This window comes from Ictidomys tridecemlineatus, chromosome 4, assembly GCF_052094955.1.
Source record: "Ictidomys tridecemlineatus isolate mIctTri1 chromosome 4, mIctTri1.hap1, whole genome shotgun sequence".
Lineage (NCBI taxonomy): Eukaryota > Metazoa > Chordata > Mammalia > Rodentia > Sciuridae > Ictidomys > Ictidomys tridecemlineatus.
In genome coordinates, this window is record NC_135480.1 from 80,246,128 (window position 1) to 80,269,146 (window position 23,019).

A 23,019-nucleotide genomic window follows, 5' to 3' on the forward strand; every position below is an offset into this window, starting at 1 on the left:
GGGATACAGCTCAGTTGATAGAATGCTTGTCTTGCATGCACAAGGCCCAAGGTTTGAATCCCCTGCACCAAAAGAAAAAAAAAAAAAGGAGTTTAGTTCTTTCCCTGCTGATTGCCGCCCACATTTCCATTTGCTTTCCATCTTCCCTAAATGTATTTATATCATTATAATCTGTGATCTCATCTCCTCTTCTTTTATCTTTAAAAATTATTTTCTACATTTTCAGAGGGAGTTTCCAGGAAGCAGCTGAGACAAAAATGTACAGTTCTTCATGTTTAAACAGCAGTCCTGTTGGATCATTTTCAGAACCAGTGCTGGAGACGCAATACTTCAGAAATAGCAACATTTCTTTTATTAGTTACTCTTGGATTTTTAAAACAATAAAGTGGCAGGTTACTTTATTTTGATAAAACATTGCTCAGAAAATATTACATTGTAAATGTGACATTATGATTTAATCTTCTTTTTAAAAGAAAGGTTTTCTAAGGAAATGGTTTGGAGCCTACCACATTTATCAGATATTTTTCATTATTGCAATTCTGTATCCAAATTGCATAGCCCATTTTGGCAGAAGAGCAGAGATTATAAGACCAAGACCCACAGCTGCAAAATACAAAATGAATTTTTCCATCAGTTCCACAGGTTAAACTCCAGTTTGCCTTTTCCCAAACTGGTAGGGAATTTAGAAAAGGAGACAACATTTTCAAACATTTCTTTTCCATGATTAGCAATAATTTCCAACACTACCAAGGTTTCTAGAAGAAATTCAACCCAATTCCATTGCTATTTCTTTATTGAATCCTTTAAGTCCAAGTGTCTGAAAGCAGATGTGATGATGAGAGTGACCTGAAAGTTGCTCATCTGCACCAATTCCAGTGAGAATAACCTTTCTCACTGCTCTGATACGATTTCACTTCATCCTGGGTTACTAACCAACCACTTCCTCTAGAAGCAAACCAGACTGCAAGTGATTTATTTGAGTTCTTAAGAAATGTTAATTTCAGCAAAACTTCTAATTTGAGAAGGATTTACAGATTGCAGTTCCTTTAGTCCTGTTCTTCCTGTGACACTATCTGGTACATTATCTTTAGGATTATCAACAGTAGCAGCAGCAAGAATCTTAGAGAATTCTTCAGAAGGTATTCCACAGCGATTTTTCTGTTCATTTCTTTTTCTTTCTTTCTTTTCTTTTTTCTTTTTTTATTAAAGCTAGTTGGTAAGGCCTTATCTTTACTCATGAACACTACATTAAGACGGTTGATTGCTTCACCTAAAGGAATATGATGATCAGTAAGGATTGCAATCATCATGGAATTGATGCCTCCGGAAAATAAGATTGCAACATTTGTTTTCCAAGTTTTTGAAACTTCATTTGGTGCCAGGTTTTTGTTTCCAGGTAAATACAAGACACATCTCATGACTGCAAGACATCAATGAACTACTGAATTACCTTTTTCATGTAACCATCTCTAAGGAAGACCTGGGGGCTGGGGTTGTGGCTCAGTGGTAGAGCACTCGCCTAGCATGTGCGCACCCTGGGTTCGATCCTCAGCACCACATAAAAAGAAATAAAGGTATTGTGTCCAACTACAACTAAAAAATAAATATTAAAAAAAGAAAGACCTAGAATGTCTCTTTTGAAGGTGGTATGTTGGAAAAGCTTCTGCAGGGTTTCCGATGGAGCTTGTGGCAACATCATATCTAAAGGAACAATAAGTTTCTCCAGATAGAGTTTGACTTCATTGTACTCCTTCTAACACAAATGTGGGTAAGTTGCTAACATTTGAGTCAGACTATTAACACATTATTCAGTAGCATTCTCCTTAGAAACACATTTCCAAAGATGCAGTTATCTTTTTCAAAGATCCAATTATTTCACTCTTCAGTATATATCTGAAGGACTTAAAAGCAGGATACTACAGTGACATAGCCTCAGCAATATTTATAGCAGCTCAATTCACAGTAACTAAGCTATGGAGCCAACCTAGGTACCCTTCAATAGATGAATGGATAAAGAAATGTGATATATATACACAATGGAATTATTACTTAGCCATTAAGAAGAAGATGTTATGACATTTGCTGGTAAATGGATGGACACTGAGACTCTCATGCTAAGTGAAATAAGCCAATCCCTCCAAAAACAAAGATTCAATGTTTTCTTTGATATTTGAAAGCTAACACACAATTAGAGGTGGGGGAGAATAGAAGTCCATTAGAGTAGACAAAGGGGAATAAAGGGAAGGGAGTGGAGAGGAAAAGGACAGAGAGTGGAATGAATCTTACATAACTTTCGTATGTTCATGTATACCACAGTGAATCTCACCATCATGTACATCCACAAGAAACTAATAAAAAAATCAACTATGGGAAACTAGCAGAAAGATAATAGAGGAAAGGGAGCAGAGGGAGGGGGAAGAGAACAGGAAGGAGTGGTATTTGGGTCTGAATTAGAATAAGATTATATTTCATGCTTGTATAATTCTGTCCAAGTGGATTCTATTATTATGTATAACTAAAAGAACTGATAAAAAAGAATATATGGTAAAAAGAAGAAAGACACTAGAATCAGTAAAATGTGTGCAAATTTGTCATTGAGATGGGCAAACTAACCCACGTACCCTCTCTGACCTCAATTTTATCATTTGTAAAATGGGAGTAATCATGGTTATCTTGATGATTACTGTGACATTAAATGATACAAGGAAAGAAGGTAAAGCAATTATTATGGTGCCTGATGCACAGTCTTTACTCAATAAGCAGTAGTTTCTATTAAGTAATTATTTTTGCTAATCCCAGTGACTCAGGAGGCTAAGGCAGGAAAATCACAAGTTCAGTGCCAGCCTCAGCAACTTGGTGAGGCTCTGAGAAACTTAGTGAGACCTTGACTCAAAATAAAAAATAAAGAAGGCTAGGAATGTGGCTCAGTGTTTGAGTGCCCCTGGGTTCAATCCTTGGTACCAAATAAATAAACAAATAACAACAACTACAATAATTTACTTTTGCTTCTTTTTAAAGATCAGTAAAGACAAATTTAGAGTGGATTTGACCTTTTTAAGTCTAGTACTCCTGAGTCAAAGAAGATACCATGACTGAGAGGCCACATCCCATTCAAATCATCCTTGATTTCTGGGTGATTGAGACCATAAGAGGGAGCCTAGGTCTTAGAGAACAAAGAACTCTGGAAAGGTGACGAGAATGTCTGACAAGCTCAGCAGAGCAAATATTTTAAATTTTACTAATACGGAAATATTATGCCCAAGAGGCCACCACATTTCTATTTCCAGAGGGCTCATGGACAAATCCATTACCTCATAAGGGTTCTTATGAAGCAATTAGTCAAGTTTATTATCATTTGCTTTCACTGTTATATAAGTATTTATGATGATTTGGTAGTATTAATTATAACTAATAAAATATTTACTATTAATGACTTATTAGTAATCATATCTATCAACCATCTGTTTTTAGGAGAGCAGAGAGACATGTGTAACGAGGCTATGTAGAGTTGATAAGAGGGGACCCTGAGCCATCCTGTTAGATCTGTGGGAGGATGGTGGCTGGCTCCAGCACTCAGCAGGAACTCTGCATGGATGGGATATGCTTAATTTGCTTAGTCAGTCTGGTCTTGAGTGAGGAGTTTGGATCTTTACACTTATATGAATGAGTAGAGCAGATTAGTAGAGGGAGGGCACAGAAAATCTGGGGAAGTCTAAAGCTTTCAGAATGGGTGCAGCATACAGAAAACACTGCACTGTGCTCTCACATGTGCCTCCTATTGTTCTTCCAGGAAAAAAAAGGAACTAGGGGCCCCTTTCTTTTGATGTGTGGAGAAGGTAAATTGTAGTGATGACATGCATTAATCCCTGTGATTTCTTTTGATCTGGCCCAGACTTCTAGTTGGAGGCCAGTCAGGGAGTGTTCCTCCTTGGTTCTCAAGCTGAGTCATAGCACTGGCCGTCTGTCTCCTGCTTCCTCCATGGGCTCCAAGAGGGCTGAGCCATAACATTCTCCCTGCTTGGGAAATCCAAGGCCTCATGGATTTTTGCTGTCTGGGGTCAACTTGTTGCTCTACTCCTTCACAGTCAGGTTGGCTGCAATTCCATCTGGATCCATCTGTTGACTTACACATTCAAGATGTAACTTTATGGTGCTAGAAGCAGTTCGTGTGCAAAAATGTAAATATTTTTAGCAAAAAAATTGTAAAAAAAATACTGAAAAAATATTGAAAGATGGGCAGGAGATTTGGGGAGCAATAGGCACACTCTGGGTGCCATTGTTAAAGGTAGGGAATGCAAGAGGAAGAAAGGGATGTTGGAAAAAGACCCATTCAAGCCCTTCCTCACCGTGCTTTCTCCTAAAATCTCATTTTACTCTTCTCTGTGTCTACCTTCCACCGCACATACTGACAAATGACAGTAATTATATTGTTCATTGTATTCTCCCTGGCATTGAGTATAGAACTGAAAATTGACAGGGGGCTTTATAAAAACTGTCTGATCTATTAGTGAATGTGTAAGAATCCGCCCACGTTGACTATGCTTTTTTTTCCTCACGCCCACTATCCCTACCAATTGATTTACTCCCTTCTCCCATGGCTCTTCCCCTGGCCCTGGATCACTCAGCTAAGACGGGAGAAAAGATGATGCCATTAATTAAGTCCACTCAGAAAGAATCCTCTTTATGACTTACAAAACAAACCAGGTTAAATCTCCTAGAATTTGCTCTTCCTCTCCTGGTCTCAACTACTCTGGGAGCAGCAGCTTATTGTGCATACGTGGCCAAGTTCAAAAACCACACCGTGCACAACCAGTCCTGAAAATGGTTCAGAGATGGCATCAAGAGACCCTGATCACAAAGAAATCTTTTAATAGGGTAGACTGCAAGTTCCTGAGAAATATGCATTTTTCTAAGAAGCACAACAAGAAGGGCCTGAAACAGATGCAGGCAAACAACGAGGCCACGAGTGCACATGCTGAGGCTATCAAGGCCTTCGTACAGCCTCAGGAGGTAAAGCCCAACGTGCCAAAGGGTGCCAGCTGCCAGCTGGATCTCCTTGCCTTCCTTGCTCACCCCAAGTTTGGGAAGTGTGATCATGCCCACATGGACAAGGGTGGCAGGCTCTTCCAGCCAAAGGCCAAAGCCCAAGCCCAATCTCAAGGCAAGACCACCCAGGCTGCAACTCCAGCTCCAGTATTAGCTCCAGCTCTGGCTCCTGCTCCTGCTCCCAAAGGTGCCCAGGACCTTGTAAAGGCTTCACAGCAAAAGCCTCTGTCTACAAATGTGAGGACAGAGGGACAGGTGTGGCCCCCTGGGCTCCTATCTGAAGGGCACTGCTGTCCTCCTGTGCTGTTTGAACAAATAAATTTGAGGCAAGAAAAAAAAAATCTCCCAGACTCCCTTACAAGGGTCCTGAGGCCCCGTTGTTATCCCCTTAATTCTGAGTGATAGAACCAACCTAGCAGGCTGGTTATGAGAGCCCTTTTTCCTCAGTCTTCCCATATGCATAATGGGGTTAATGGCACCTGTCTCCCACCTTCCCCATAGGAACACGGTGAAATAATGTTGTAACGTGCTTTGCAGTCTTCAGATGAAAGCTACCATATAAATACCAACTGTTATTAAAGGCCCTTGACCTACAGAAGACCTTGGAAACTTCATGCTTGTGGTGTTCACAGCAAGATGGATAAAAAAAAAAACTCAGGTTGTGCCCAAGGACTCCTTGTTGCTGGGGCCTAGGAGCAGCTCATGAGAATTAGGATCTGTACATGAAATAAGAGCCTAAAGGAAATTTGGCAGTGGGCCCAGAGGAATCTTCAGAATCTTTTAAAACAAATTTATAAAATAACTTACCCTGCTAATAAGTCAATGGTACAGAGCTCTCTCAGTGAGGGACTGTGGTTTCTGACATCATCCTATCCTCACTCCCATCCTTTTCCCCAGGGAAGCTGCTTTTCATATTTTTTATTGTTTCTTTTGATGTTAATTCTCATATCTCTAAATAAAATGTTTATGCTTTTGGTTTTTGATGGATCCATTTTAGATATTAGCTATTTGATTTCTGCATTGATCGATTTATTTACCACTCTATCTCCTTATTCTCTCTACTTTTCAATTTAATTACATTTCTCCTTCATTTATTAGCTTCCTTTGAAGTGTTGCACCATATACTTACCACTTTCTTTTTTTCTTTCTTTCGTTTTATTTTGTACTGGGGATTGAGTTCAGGGGCACTCAAACATCCCCAGCCCTTTTTCTTTTTTTGTATTTTATTTAGATTCAGGGTCTCATTGAGTTGCTTAGTGCTTTGCTGTTGTTGAGGGCTGACTTTGAACTTGTGATCCTCCTGCCTCAGCCTCCTGAGCCCCTGGGATTACAGGTGTGTGCCACCATGCTTGGCTGCCACTTTGTTTCTTCTTAAACAATAGACATTATTTTTTGACTACCCACCTTGCCAGATGGGAACATGTGTATCTCTGCGCTTACTCCCATCTCTCCTTCCCACCTTTCACCTCTTGACTGACATCATTTGAACTTCTATATAGCCAAGATTGATAATATTTACATTCTGTTCTGAAATCTTAATTCTATGCTTTACTTTGTCTGTGGGGTTAATCTAAGAGCCAAAGATCACTTTAACTTTTTAGGACAGAACTCAATTTTTCACTATGATTACATTTTCTCTCTTGCAGGGCTTTAGAGTTTTCCTACCACTTCACATTCCTTTTTATTCTGGCCTCTTAAAAATTATGTTCTTTTAAAATATGCATGGCAATAGAGTATATTTTGATATATCACACATACATGGGGTATAACTTCCCATTCTTGTGGTTGTACATGATGAGGAGTTATGTTTGTTTTTATTACATTCTTAACTCACATTTGAAGACTTGGTCCACAAAGGCATTCTGTTAAATGTCCTTCCCTGACACAGCCATTGTTCTAGAACTTCCTCACTGCTTTCAAGATTTTAGGGTTTTGTATCTTCCTTGTTTTGGGGGTTTCTCCTTCATTTTGCTGAACTTCCAAAAAAAAAAATGTGAGTTTTTAACACTTGGACATGTTTTTGTTCTGTGTTCAACTTACATGATAGTTTGGGTAGAGAATTCATAATTGAACATATTTCTCCCCTTAGACTGATGATTCCAGTGTCTTTTAACATTCAGGGTTGCTGGCAGGAAGACTTGTGAGAGTATGATCGGTTCCTTTGTGGGTGATCAGTTTTTTTTTTCTTCTCCTCTTTAAAATACTTTAGGTCTTTTCATTTTCCTTATTATTTGAAACTTCACAGCCATGTATCTAGGAAGACTGTTTTATTGTGCTGCAGGCTTAGTAGGCCCTTTCAGTTTAGAAATGCCTATCTTTGATCTCTAGCAAATTTTTTTCATTTAAGTTCTTTGATAATTTTCTTTCCTTTGTGTTTCTGAACTCTCCTTTTAACTCTTACTGGTTATTATGGGCTGAATTCTGTCTTGAAAAATTCATTTGTTGGCTCCCCAACTCCTGATACCCCAGAATGGATGGTATTTGGAAGTAGGGCCTTTAATGTGGCGACTAGGTTAAAATCAGGCTGTTAGGGTGGGACTTAATCCAATCTGGGAGGAAATTTATACTCATGAAAATGCCAAGTATATACATATAGAAAAATGACCCTGAGGATGCAGCAAGAAGGTAGTCTTTGGTAAGCCAAGGAGGGTGGCCTCAGGAGAAACCAAACCTACTAACACCTTGACTTTGGAATTCCAGGACTCTAAGAAACTACATTTATACTGCTTAAGCCACCCAGTCTGTATTTTGTTATGGCAATCTTAAAAAAAAATTTACCACACTGGTCAAGTTCAAGTGTTAAATATACAAATAAATAAACTCAGATTGATTCCTTTTAATAATGAGAACTTATTGGCCCACAGAACTAGTAAATCAAGGGTGGAAGGGCCAGCTTTGGCCATTGCTAATTTTAGGGAGCCAAGCAACATCACTGGGTCGATCTTTCTTTTGGTCTTCAGTTTTGTCATTATTCATAGGCTCTAGGATGGGGTCATGTGCTCTGATGTTTAAGTCCGGTGGTAATGAATCCCTACTTCTTTATCTATAGCTGCATTTTTTGAGCTGGGAGTGGAGACAACACCATCCAAACTCCACAGAGTAAGAATGGGCGAGGGATGATTATTTCACAAGAGAATAAATACCAGAGAGCTAAATCACATCAAAGGTTATCATGCTAGGTTAAAATGTGAGTTTTGATTTTAAATGCATATAGTAATAGGAGCACAGTTTCATTAAATTAAAAGAATTCTAGGAGTTTAATAGTGAGAGAATGGTGCTGGATGGAATGAATTTAATTAAATTAGTATTTAGTGATCATCTACTATTTAGTTTAAAGGTAAGTGAGGATGAGGACAGAGCATATTAAAAAAAAAAGACTTCAGTGAATTTGTGTGTGGTCAGTGATTGTTACAGTTTCCATGTGTGACCAACTGGATCATCATATATGGCACTAGCTCATGACCACCACTACCTTTGTAATGGGGTAGGGAGTTAAGGCCCAACTTATTATTATTATTATTATTATTATTTGGGTTTGAACCAAGGGCCTCATGCTTGTGCTTTACTAGCGAGGCCTCAACTTATTCAATCTATACCCCAGTGATCCATGAGAGCAATCTGGGAAGATAAATATTATTTTAATAAGCTTATTCTTGCAAGTTGTCATAATGTTAAATTTTTGTTTTATTCTAATCCTTCTGTAACCAGTGGGCATGCCCATGGACCTTTTTTTTGCTCAATGACCTTCAAACTGATGCCAGGATAGAAAAAGTGGGACACTTTCTTGCTAGGAAGCCTCATAAGACTTAAGATTCTAATAACCTTTGTAACTATCCTCAAGAACTCCATTTCTTGGCTTGGTTCCAGGTTCTCTACCACTTACTCACTGGGTGACCTTTGGTCTGCAATCTCATAGCTTGTTGCCTCAGTTTCTCCATTTGAAAACAAGTTTCAACAAGACCTGTTTTTTTCCTCTGTGATGTTGTGATATATAATTAGAGTTTTACTTTTCTTCCTCTCCTAAATTTGCTTCTTCCTACAAGCTATTCTCACTGTTGGCTGATCTCAGGTGGAAGGGAGATGGTAATAACAATAATTAATAATAATAATAACAATAATAATCTATCAACAATAATAGTAGCTTATATTTGTTGAGTACTTTTTGCATATTAAGAACCCTGCTAAGTGATAATTTTTAATATTCACAACATTTTGTGGCAAGTGGTTTCACTGCATTATCTCCATTTAAAATATTGGGAAATTGAGGCGTAGAGAGGCTTATTTGAGTCTGTGCTGCTCTGACCTTAACTATTGTACATTGCCATCTTACTAAATGGCATTAAGTCAAAGGACTCGAGGATCAACACCCTCCTGCTAATCAGCATGTTCAAATTTAGTGGACAGAAAACTAGAACTACTTGGGGAATTTGGAAAGAAACTTTATGGTCATGGGGCCCAACACTCAGTTCACAGTGAGGAAATTGAAGGAAAGAGATTGAGTAACTTACTCAAGCTTATACGTATCAGGACTCCCTGTCAACAATTATTTCAAAATGCCTTTTATAGTCAATAGAGCTCATGCATTAATTGTTAATTAGCAAAGGGTTTTGCTTCTCTAATATGGGTTTTCAGTCACAAATAGAAATATTGCAAGTACTACTTTTTGATACGGGTACTTTCCATTTCAAGAGCTGAAGCCTGCTTTTTATATCAGTATCTGTTATCCATCTCTTAATCAAATTTGCTAGTGTGAACATGGGCTTCTCATTGTTCTTCCAGAGTATATGTGGATGATGTCATCTAATACCAACAATGTCATCCGATATAGGAACTTTGTCATGATCTCCTCTGCTTTTTCTTTAAACATCATGTTGTTTTTCTGAACCTTTGGACCAGTTTATAAACTGTTGGAAGTATTTGATTGATTATTTTTGCTATGAGGAATACAAATTTAAATCACGCCTGTATAGATTTTTTTTTTATCTTCTTCAATGCTTAATAAATTTCTTTAAAACCAAGGTCACTGCATTTTGAATATGGAACAAGAGCATGGAAAGCCTTTGTATTTGAAAAGTTTCATAATAGACAGTGCACCAGGTACTGGAGTTGGGTGAATTGCCTTGCCAGGAGGTTGACTTCTCAGATAGCAATGATGGGATTTCATATCCATTACTACTTCTTTCACCTCTTGTGGAAAGTCATCACATTCAGAGACTCACCCATGAACCATAGCCTATATTTATACTAGCATCTTTTCCATCATTTATGACTTTATTTGAATAATAACTTTTGTTATTATTTTAATCATGACTTTTATAATTCTGTGAGCCACATTTGAGGCTTTTTAAAAAAATATGAACTTTTTTATTGTGGAAACTATAACATAAAATTTACCATCTCCATCACATTTCAGTGTTACAGTTCAGACATGTCAAGTTCATTGACATTGTTCTGAAACTGATCTTAGACCTTTTTCATTTTGCAAATGTAAAATTTTATATCCATTAAATAATGACTTTCCTTTTGTCCTTAGCTCTGTCCCTGGTAGCCACCATTCTACCTTCCATCTCTATGGATTTGATGACACTGGAGACCTCAGATAATCATACAGCATTTGTCTTTCATATTTGAGGTCTTGATCCAATTTTAAAATTATGAATATGATGCCATAATTAAAGTAAGCTAATTTGGCAAATATTAACTATACCATGCAAATTATGTGCAATACTTTATCTGTGATAACCACTTTCTGTTGAACTAATTAAATCCTGGTTAGAACAGGTCAATAGTCCTTGTAGAGGATGAACAATCTTGAAAAATCTAACTTTTATTGGAGATGTTATGAGGTTTCTATGACAATAATAATCAATCCTTCATTCACCAAACTTCAAAATAAAAAAAACCCAAATAAATAAAATCCATTGCTTTCCTCTTCAAATGACCAAATCATCTTCAGTCAACTTGACAGAATGCTGGCTGACACCTGTGTCTGGAGGGACCCACTTTAAGACACTGTGAGTGAGGAGTTTGTTCTGGAAAGTTCTAATTTTCTTCTGGGAATTCAATCATACATTTTTTGCATTTATAATTTTTAATTAGCTCTAATTAGTTCTAGATGACAATAAGATGTATTTCGACACATCTTACATAAATGGAATATAACTTCTCATTCTTCTAGTTGTACATGATGTAGGATTACAGTAATGAAATCCTGGCATTTTCCAGTAAATGGATGGAGCTGCAAAATATCTTGCCAAGCGAAATAAGCCGATCCCAAAGAACCAAAGGCTGAATGTTTTCTCTGATACGCAGATGCTAATTCACAATGGAGGGTGGAAGTCTAAGGAGGAATAGAGATGCTTTGGATCAACCATGTGTTCATACACCTCAAACATCCTGGGGTTTTTCACAATGTCATTTTAATTTGTCTCAGAGAGAAGTTTTATTCCTGTGTTTTTATTCCTTTAAATCTGTGACTAAATATATAGGTGCAGGTGGGAGATTCAAGTAAAAACTGTAATAATCCCGAAACTGCAAATAGTACTAAACCCTGTATACCATGCCTATATTCTTCTGGTGAAAAAACAAAAACCAAATCAAAACAAACATAATCCAAACTAGTTTCACTTAAAAAATCCTGAATATTGATTACTAATTTTGTTAAATCATAACCTTTCACTATTCATTTTCTTCATTTTCTGTGTGATAGAATAGGACATATGCATACAGTATTTCGGCTGCATATCACATTACAATGGTTGACTCAAAGAAAAACACCTGTATTATTATTTGAGGTGCAATTTGAATTAGCTTCTTTATTTCATAGACTAACTTTTCCCCCCCACTGGGGGTTTAATCCAGGGGTGCTTTACTACTGTAGAGTTATATCCCCAGTCCTTTTTATTTTTATGTTTTATTTTGAAACAGAGTGTCACTAGGTTGCTGAGGGCCTTGCTAAATTACTGAGACTGACCTTGAACTTGCAATTCTCCTGTCTCAGCCTCCTGAATAGCCGGGATTACAGGCATGTGCCAGTATGCCTGGATAGGGAGTACAATTTTTTAAAAAAATTTGGTACCAGGGGTTGAATCCAGGGTTTCTTAACCACCGAGCCAATCCCCATCCCTTTTTTGTATTTTATTTTGAAATGGGGTCTTGCTAAGTTGCTTAGGGCCTGCTAAATTGCTGAGGCTGGCTTTGAACTTGAGATCCTCCTGCTTTAGCCTCCTGAGACACTGGGATTACAGGCATGGAAGGCCTGGCTTGAAATACCTTTTATACATGAAAAAATTACTGATAGTCAAAGTATAATTATGCTGACTTCGAGACATAGCAGGCATTTTCTTTAAAATGATCAAAGTAAGTTTGTTACTTCAAGAAAAACAAGAGTAATTTTTTTTCACAGATGATAAAATTCACTTTGTAATGAAAATTGAAATTTTGGAAAACTGATAGTGATCATCATGAGTTTCACAACTTTATAAAACTTAAAAGACTCTTACAATGAGATTAATTATGTTAGTAAATGTGTATTTTTAAAAATTTTTTTTAAAAGAGAGAGAGAGAGAGAATTTTTTAATATTTATTTTTCAGTTTTCGGTGGACACAACATCTTTGTTTGTATGTGGTGCTGAGGATCGAACCCGGGTGGCACGCATGCCAGGCGAGTGCACTACCGCTTGAGCCACATCCCCAGCCCCTAAATGTGTATTTTTGATATCACATGGACTATGTCAAAATTTAGAACATCATCATAACTTATTGAAACAATGTTTTCCAAGTGATTAAACATGTATGGGTAAAAGATTCGTTCAAAGTTAACCTAGACTAGTGGATATGAAAAGTTCAATAATACAGTTTCAGATTCTACACTGAAATTAACCTTTAAGAAATTATCCTTTCCCCAGTTTTGATTGTCAAAGAATATCCAAAATTCTCCAGAGATTAGAATAGTGATTACCAAAGACTGGGGGAGATAGCCACAGGGTTATGCTATTCAATAGGTTTAGTTTCAGTTATGCAAGATGAATAAGTTCTAGAGATCTACTCTCCAAATTATGCCTGTAGTTAGCAATACTGAATTGTGCACCTAAAAATTTAAGAGGGTACATCTCAAGTGTTCTTACTCTAATACAAAAGTAACTTAAAAAAATAGAAAACACAGGAATTGGTGTGGATTTACTTTATATACAACCAGAGGTATGAAAAATTGTGCCCTATATGTGTAATAAGAATTGTAATACATTCTGCTATCATATATAAATAAAAATAAAAAAGAGATAAACTATTATCCAAGTAAAAAAAAAGAAAAAAAATTTACAAGAGTGGAATTATTTGAGAGGCAATTGAAACACTTCATGACATATTTTCTTCTTCTTTTTTCAAATAAAAACATATAGCTGGTGAGGTGGTACACATGTGTAATCCCAGATGCTTAGGTTGAGACAAGTGGATCACAAGCTTGAGGCCAGCCTTGGCAATTTAGTGAGATCCTATCTCAAAAAATATAAATTTAAAAGGGCTGGAGGTATAGCTTGGTGATAGAGTGCCCCTGGGTTCACTCTCCAGTATAAGAGGGGTGGGGAAGGCATGTCACAATGAAGTGTTTTTATGTACAGTATTTCTAATATCAAATGTGTATGGGTCTTTTTTTTTTTTGTCACACACTAAAAACCAGTTCTCTAACTTTTGGATCCTAGCTGGGTGTCCTACAATTCAAGTCAGTTCTGACATTAATTGACCAGAGTTAGTGCCAGACTCCTCAAGTTTAATGACTTAATCCCACAAGACAACCCTCACTTTAGATTCTAGTTACAAGTATTGGGTGCCCAAGTTATCAAATTTCAAGTTGGTTATAATTTTGGGGTTCCCATAATCCCCTTCTCAAGTTTGACAAGTGTTTGGCATGACTCACAAAACTCAGGAAAGCATTTTGCTATGGTTACTGGCTTATTATAAAAGATACAATGCATAAATAGCCAGATGGAAGAGGGCAAGGACTGGGTGAAGTTTGGACACACCACCTCCCAGCACCATGATGTGTTCACCAATTTGGAAGTTCTCCAGCCCTCTTTGAGGGTTTTTAAAGGAGGTTTCACTATGTCCATAATCATTGGCGATTGGTGATCAACTCAATCTCAGTCCCTTTCTGGTGTGGGATTGGAAGCTTCAACCCTCTAACCATGCCTTGGTCTTTCTATGACCAGCTTCCATCCTGAAGCTCCCCAGGGCCCCAGTTACCAGTCATGTCATTGACATATAAAAGACGTTCATTACTCTGAAGATTCCAAGGATCTTAGGAGCTGTGTGTCAGGGACTAGGAACAAAGACCAAATATATATTTTCTATTGTCCTATACAAAACAAGTGGAATTCATTCATTATCTATCACATCAGACATTAAAGAGACTTATACAAATACAAAATACTACTCATTAATTTTGTTTAGAAATTATAGTCATTTTCATTAAACATATGCTATTATATTAGCATGTATGAGTTTATGATTTTTATTTTCAATGGATTTTAAATGTCTCAGTTTTAATTTTAATAGAATAAGAGTAATAGATTAAAACTGCATAAACAAAAACTCTTTAGGGTCATCAGTACTTTTTAAGAGTGTAAAGGGGTTTTGAGACCAAATTGTTGGACATCCTTGCTTTCAGGGATGGTTCTTATGCCCAGGGAGTGGGCTTCAGGTGGATGCTCAAGATGTTAACTAGATACTATGGAGGTCACCACTGAGATCACTGGTAGGACACTGAATATTCTACTTACTCCAAATTGCTTGACTTCCGATCTACCTGTTTCTTTCTCAGACTGATCAAACCGCTCTCTGGTAAGCCTTGTGTAGCGTTGCTCTGCACACACCCTCTTCAAAGCATGATAACTCGTGAGGTGGATTCAGAACAGTCCTATCTTCAGTCAACTTCTATGCACTAGAGTTTGTTTTGTAGTGGGGCTTCACAGTTAGTCCCAGGAGGTGTCCTGGATGTTCAGAAAACTTTCTGGTGCTAAGTTGCCTGATATCAGGAAATAACCCAGGAAAGCAGGTACTTGAGGCTTGGTGTCTTTGTTCATGAGGCCTCCTTACCCCCGAGAATTCTTTATTTTTCTTATTAATATGCTTATCAAACTGTATGTGATAAGGGATGGTTCATATTCATTTTTAAAATTCTCCACTAGACTATGAGATCCAGGAGGGTGGGGTCATATCGAGTTCCCTGTTCCCTCTGTCATTAGCACAGAATCTGCCATATTGTTAGAACTTTTTAGTCTCTTTTTGAATAAATGAAAAAAAAGAAAAAGTGTGTGTGTGTGTGTGTGTGTGTGTGTGTGTGTGTGTGTATTAGAGGTTGGGAGAAATGTTTTTGGACTGAAATTTATAAGGAAACTTGTTCTAAAACCATATTAGCTCAGCACATCCATTAAAAAGAAGATGAACACAGAAATTCCAGTGGTGAAGACTGATGTTCTGAGAGTGCTAATGGCATCTAGTGAAGGCTTGCTTGGACATGGAGAAATGCTAAGTCATCTTTTAGATAGAATGCCGACAGCCCTGCCTATATAAGTAGCTGCTTTAAAAACAAGAGACCTTTATTGTAAAATGCTTTTAGGTAAATGAATCCTTTGATGAAGGTGTGTCCTTTCCACAAACGACATGGAAGATGACATGCCAAATGTGGCCTCACACCACATGAAAAACATCTGGAGGGAGAAGTATCAATACACCAACACCTTATTCTCATCTCTACGTCTCTTTCATGAGGGTTTATTATAGTATTGCCTGCTCGTTCACAAGCATTTATGAAGCACAGCAGAGGTGTTGTTGGGAGACATAAAATACTGAGCAGGCTCAGCTCCATGGGAGCTGGTTGGATAGTGGGCACTCAAGTCCTGGGCCCAGAGCAGCTTACACAGAATTATGGCTCTACAGTGAGCATCGATGAGGGCAGAATCCCATGGCAGGGACTGAAAGCTCAAGTCATTTGGGGTCTGGGAGGCAGGGCTGATATTACTGTGGAAATATGTCTGGAAGAGCTGGATGTGGCTATGTAACTTGAAGAGGTAGATGCTGTGACTAGAGAAAAGAAATCATGGGACTCAAGGAAAGGAGTGTTGGGGACAGGAATAAAAATATAAAAGCACCCAAGTGGAACTGACCAAACATTTGTGTGATTAGAACATGGGCGGGATGGTAGAAGACAGGTAAGAGAATGGCTGAGGTGTGGGTGGTTGACAGGTAGGGGCTGCATGGGCCAAGATAGGGCTGGGAGTCCTGACTACAGACTGGGAAGGTTAGACTGGATATGACAGGTGCCTGGAAGGTACTAAGTGGAAAACTGCTCTATGAAAAATAGAGTTTAAGAAGGGTCTTGAGAAGGGATAGAGAAAAGCTTGGAGTCTCTGGAGTTAAATAACAACTTGGAAGTTATAGTCACTGTAGGGCAGTACTGCCTATGAATAGAAATAGAGTGCAAGCCCACATATTTAAAAAGTAAAAAAAAAATGTGAAATTAATTTAAATAATGTCTCATTATATCCCAATTTTATCCCAATTTATACAAATATGATAAACATTCAACCCACATATAAATTATTAATAAAACAACAGGTTTTTCATACTAAGTTTTTAATTCCAGTGTGTCATTACACTTATGGCACATCTGAATTTGAATGTTAAATTTTCATTAGAAATACTTGATCTGTATTTAGATTTTATAAAATTTTCATTTAAAAATATATTCACATACTCAGTCCAAACATACTTAAATGTTTCACAATAACTGAATTGAATATTAGTTATTAATATCAGTTGTTAAGTTAAATTAATTTAAATTCAAAAATTAACTTTCTCCACTGTACTAGCCATATTTTAAGAGTTCCATAGCTTATGCAGCTAGCAGCTACCACATTGGACAACTCAGGTGTAGAAAGAAGCTTGTCCTGGTGCTGTAGCCGGAAATAAGAGCATGAGTGGAGGAAGTTTTCAATTAGAATTGTATTTATCTCGATACACTGAAGAGCAGAGTTTCTTCGCATGGCCTGGATGGGGAGGGATTAGGTAACCATTGAAGGTATGGGCCGGTTGAAAATAAAAGCTAGAAAGGTAATATTAAGAAATAATCAGAAAAGACCAGGAATATATTAAAAGTGAGGGCATGACGGGTGGAAGAAACCTGATGGGTTTGGTCCTAACAAAGGGAAAAGCCTGCAAATGCTTTATTTACAGTGGAAAACACCAGAGGGATTCAGTAAGGAGCTTCTTCAAGAGAACAGGATAAGAGTGGGGAAAATAAGTTGTTTGGGGCTTGGCAGGTTACGCCTATCTCCAGGCTGCTGCATTTCAACCCAAGCCTATGAGCGAAGGCAGGGCACCAGCGTGATCTGGGAAATTTCACCCAGTAGTTCCCAGAAAAGCAGCTTCCCTGCCTAATGATGGCTCAAACAAAATCCCTAGCTCATACACGGCTCCCAACAGCAGAGGGAGTAAGTTTTTCCTTTGTACAGAGAGAAAGAGAAAGAATAAAGGAGAATAAAGATTTGTCTTTTTATACCTAAAAAGGTTACTTCATAAGTTCCCTGAGACAAGGGGAAAGTTCTGCTCCTTTTCATTTTTTTTTTAAATCCTTACCCAGCACGGTGCCTGATATATGGTGTTTATAGTTAGGTACTAACTGAGCTGAGGAAATTATGTCGATTCAACTCTTGAATTATTTTTTTCCAATTTTTATTGGTGAATTGTAATTTTACATAGTAGTAGGATTTACTGTATTCAATATAACGATATAATTTGGTTGTTCCCTTTTCCCTCCTTCCTCCCTCTCCCTGGTCTATTTCTTCTATTCTAATGGTCTCTCTTCTATTTTATTATTATTATTTGTTCTTATTAGTTATACATGATAGAAGAATGTATTTTGAATATATATATATATGTATGTATATATATATATATATATATATATATATATATATATAGAGAGAGAGAGAGAGAGAGAGAGAGAGAGAATAACTTCTCATTCTTCTGGTTGTACCTGATGTAGAATTACATTGGTCGTGTAATCATATATGCATGTAGGATAGTAATGTCAGATTCATTCTTTGCTATTCCTACCCCTCCCTTCCCTTCATTCCCCTTTGCTAATCCAAAGTACTTCTCTTCTCCCACCACCCTCCAACCCCTTTGTAAGTTAGCATTTCATATCAGAGAAAACATTTGGCCTTTGGTTTTAGCATGATAGACTCAAGTTCCATCCATTTACCAGCAAATGTCATAATTTCATTCTTCTTTAAAGCTGAGTAATAACACATTGTGTATTTATTAATTCACCTGTTGAAGTCACCAAGTATTATTGTGTTGTGATCTACTTGATTCTTGAAATCGAGAAGGATTTGTTTGATGAACATAGATGCTCCATTGTTTGGGGCATAAATATTTATGATTATACCTTGTTGACATATAATTCCCTTAAACAGTATGCAATGTCCCTTCTGATTAACTTTGGCTTGAAGTTCACTTATCTGATATGAGGATAGAAACCCTTGCTTGTTTACTTGATCCATGTGAGTGGAGATGTTTTTGCCCATCCTTTCACCTTCAGTTTGTGAGTGTCTTTGCCTATGAGGTGAATCTTTTGGAGACAGCAAAAGATTCCAAGTGGCTTGGTGTGGGTCTGTTGTAATTTTGTATATTTAGGGTCCAGTAAGTCTCCCCTATTTGATTTTCCATTTCATTCTTTAGGTTTGGGAATTTTTCTGATATTATTTCATTGAAAAGATTGTACATTCCTTTGGTTTGTATTTCCATGCCTTCATCTATCCCAATAAATTTTATTTTCAAAATTATATAATTGTCTTCATTGTCTGAAACTCTCTCTTTCAAGTGGTCTAGTCTGTTGGTGATGCTTTCCATTGAATTTTAAATTTGAAGATTTCTGATTGATTTCTTTTCAGAATCTCTATTTCTTTATTGAAGTTATCTTTCCCCTCCTGAATTTTATCTTGGTTTCACTCCTTGCATTTACCTCATGAATTAGTTTAACTGTGTACATTCTAACCTTTTTCTTTTACATTTTTTCCTCCGTGGTGTCAATGGATTCTACTATTGGTTTGTGTGGGGTGATTTGTTCCCTTGTTTTTTCATGTTGTCTATGTGTCTAGGCATCTAGTGGTGTGGATCTGAGGCAATAGTACAGTTGCTATCCTGTAGACTTATAGTGTCCCTGGAGGTTTCCATTACTTCACCATTAAGGAGGAGACAAATAATGACAGTGACCAATGCAGACAATACACCACCTTAAACCAAATAGCTCCTACTAAGATGTCAACTGTTTTGTCACAATAAACAAAAATAATGTATTCAGTTATTGCTTACAATAAAAGTAGTAAGTTTGCAAAAGGGCTTACAATTTCAAATGGTAGACAAAGTGAGAGGAGAAGTAGTATATGATGTGATATTTTTGAGGAAGGAGGAGAGAGAATAGATGTAAAAAATTAAAGGAAGGAAGAGTGAAAGACGGAATAATAGAGCTTGGCTGTTATCAGGAGATAATAGAAAGAACCAAGGGAAACAGATAAGTCAGAGAAAATGTATACATAAAGTAAAATTTAAAAAAAACATTAAAAATAGAAAGAAAAAAGTAAAAATAAAAGAATATAAAACAAAACTGAAATATACTATTCAGACTTCTCAGTCCTCAATAAACTGATACATGAAAAATAATTGGTTTCAAAAAAATGATAGAAATGTGAGTTAAGAAAGAAAAAGAAAAAAGAAAAAATCTCAGTGAAAAATTGAACAATTGTTACCATTACAGTTCAAAAATTTCTCAGCTTCCCTTCTCAGCAGTTAGTTGGGAATTGTCTGGTGTATGATCCTGGCTCCAACCTCAGGGTGCATTGCTAGGTTGAGAGGGTTAATCCTGGAGGTAGAACTCCTGGAGGTGGGGCTCAGTCTTAGGTAAGCTCCAGTCTCTTTGCTGAATGTCAATTGGTCTGGAGATTTTAAGTCAGCATATCTCCAGGACCCAGCAATTGTCTGTCCACACTGGAAGACTGTACCCCAGGACTCTCCTTTGGATTCCACTTATGTGGTGTAGGAGACAATTCTTAGCCCACTACATCACCTGTGGACCCCACCCCTATCTTTGATTCAGTCTCCAAACTCAGTCTGACTTGTCACTGCCCTTTTGTATTCCCAGTCAGGTGCTTCTCTCTCAGCTGGTCCTGAAAGCAGCTGGATTAGAAGGGGGAGGAGAAAGCCAGAGGGGTTTCCATGATCAGCATTACCCTGGGTAAAACCTCTTTCCATGCTTGTTTGATTTTCTCCTAGTCACTTAGGCACACTCTCTGTCATGCCGCATGTGTTTCCCTGAACTTGTTTTTTGAGCCAGACTTGGCTCTGTCAGAAATCAACTCTCCACACTTCAGCTGCAAAATGTTTCCTTCCATTGTCCACAACACACAGCAGCGGGAGATGGTGGCTTCTTTCCTGTACAAGGATATAGTGCAGTGCAGCTTATTGTTTATTCAGGCAGTGACTCTCATCTCTAAACTCTCCATGCCCTACACACCTCAGTCCTCCTTAGAAGGGGGTTCCTTTAATTCCCTTATTGCTTTACTGCTTTCATGGAGGGACCAATCTGGCTTGTGCCTCCAGCAGCTACTGTGGTTATGGCAATAAGGATTTCTTCCTTATTATATTCAGTCTCCTAAGTTCCTCATCTGTTTTAATGTTTACAGCATTAAATTCCAGCAAAGTTTCCCCAATTCTTGTTCATTCACCCATCTTGCCAAAAAGCTGCCTGTCTGCTTTTGTTGGTTTCACAACGGAACCTCCATGGAAGGGACCTCTCTATTCTTCTGTCTTCCTCGCTGGCCCAGTCTCCCTTCTATTTTCATGAGATTCCCACTCTGCACCCCCCTTTTTCTCTCTAGCTTCCACATATGAGAGAAAACATGTAATGCTTGATGAGTATGACTTTGTTGCTTAACATAGTGGTCTCAAATTCCATACATTTTCCTGTAAATGACATAATTCTATTCTTTTCTAATGGCTTAACAACTCTGGAGTGCTTCAGGGATTTTTCAGAGCTCAGTGGTTTGTCTGCACTTACAAAACCACATCTACCTTATAGTCATTACCAGCCTCTAATCATACTGAGGACATGGAAGTATATCTGAGTTCAGACCTTTCAGGTCTCAGAGAACATGGAACAGAGATTCAGAAAAGCAGGCTGAACTGAAGTGGGTATTCCCAGTTTTCTTCCTGTGGCCCTTTGTTCCCTCCTACCCTGTTTCTTCCTTGTGTTATGACTAATCTTTGCAATGAATGTGGAAGATTGCTCCACAACTTTATAAAACTGAGATGTCAGATCTCATCCAATTACATCTTCAGAAAGCCTTGGCTGCTGCTCTGTGAGAGGACAACGATAGGATCAGGACCCTTCAGAAGGTTCCTCTGTCTTCTCAGTGACTACAGAGTGTGATAAAGTGTCCTTTACATTAATGCCAGGCTATTACAATCACTGTTTCATCCAACTAAATGACTGTACTACCTGTGGTCTGCTGTTGGAATTCACTGAGTGGTTTTCAAAGAAACCTTCAGGGTAAATATTATACTTTTTTGAGACTTTAAGTACAGTTTCTGATTTACAGAATAAACAGGTAGTTTTAGTACACATCTCTCCCACTCCATCACCCCTAGCACAGTTTCCCGCTCTTAACATCTTGCATTAGTGTGATACATTTGTTAAAAATAATAAGCCAACCTTAGCAAATTATTATGAAAGTCCATAGTTTTCATTTGGGTTCACTTTTTGTGTCACATTGTTCTATGAGTTGTGACAAATGCATAATGATATGTTTCCACCTTTATAGTTTCTTACAGAATAGTCTCACCACTCTAAAATCCCCTGCACTTAACTTATTCAAGAAATTGAAAGGATGAAAATATTCCATGACATGAAAATTACATGAAATTCAATTTATAGTGTCCACAGATAAAATTTTATTGGGACACAGTCAGCTCCTCTCTTTACACCTTGTCTATGGATGATTTCACTCTACAAAAAATTGAGTATTGTCACCAGAACTTCTGGCCTGTCAAGTTGCAAATATTTACTCTCCGATCCTTTTTAAAAAAAGTTTGCTGATCCCCTAATCTAGTTATGAAAAGTTCTAGTTGTCTCTTAGCACTTGTTGAGGGCATTTGAACATAGCAGATATTTACTATAGCTCAATTGACTTAAGATACAAAATGTCCTCTCTAAAATGTTAACCATTAACTGGGGATCCTAGAATTCCTTTTACCATTTTGCTGATGAATTTTTATCACTTATCTCTTGACAAAAAGAAAAGTGAATCTTTGACAAAAGGATGCATTTTATATGTTCATAAATAATAAAATTATAGACTAAGGAATTCCTTCATTTGTTTTTTACATTGTCCTTCCATCTCTAAGACATTCTTTTTGTTGTGCAGAGTGCTGGGTAGCAGAGATGAAAAAAGCAGCCCTAGTCTTTAAGGAGGTCAGAAACAAGGGTGGCGGACAGACAGATAAAACAACTAGAATGCAATGTGGTAAGCACTTTAATAAGGCTCTTGCACCAGGTAATAGAATCACAGACCCTCCAATCATTTATTTACAAGTATTTAGTAGGTACCTGTTAACTTCCAGGTATTGTGCTGGGTGTCGGGAATATGATGCTGGATAAGAAAGATCTTAAAGAGCTAAGTATAGCTTGTACTTATCATAAATACAGGAGGGATTTGGGGGGTCATCTGATGCAATTTTCTTATCTGCTGGCAGAATTCTTGCTATAACACTCTTGAAAAGTGCCATTTACATTAAGGGGATCTCTCTTTGGTGATATGAAACTCATGAATTAATTTGTATCTAATGTTGGATGATCATAATTGTTGGTTGTTATACTTTGAGTGAAATTTAAGTAGAAATTATGCATTTCAGGGCTGA

At 37.5% G+C, this 23,019-nt stretch overlaps 2 pseudogenes; one reads left to right on the top strand and one right to left on the bottom strand.

Annotated features, from left to right (window-relative positions):
* Positions 1 to 447: 447 nt before the first annotated feature.
* LOC101970494 (asparagine synthetase domain-containing protein 1 pseudogene) lies at positions 448 to 2,666 on the bottom strand (annotated as a pseudogene).
* LOC101969909 (large ribosomal subunit protein eL29-like) lies at positions 2,665 to 5,571 on the top strand (annotated as a pseudogene).
* The last annotated feature ends 17,448 nt before the right edge of the window (positions 5,572 to 23,019 follow it).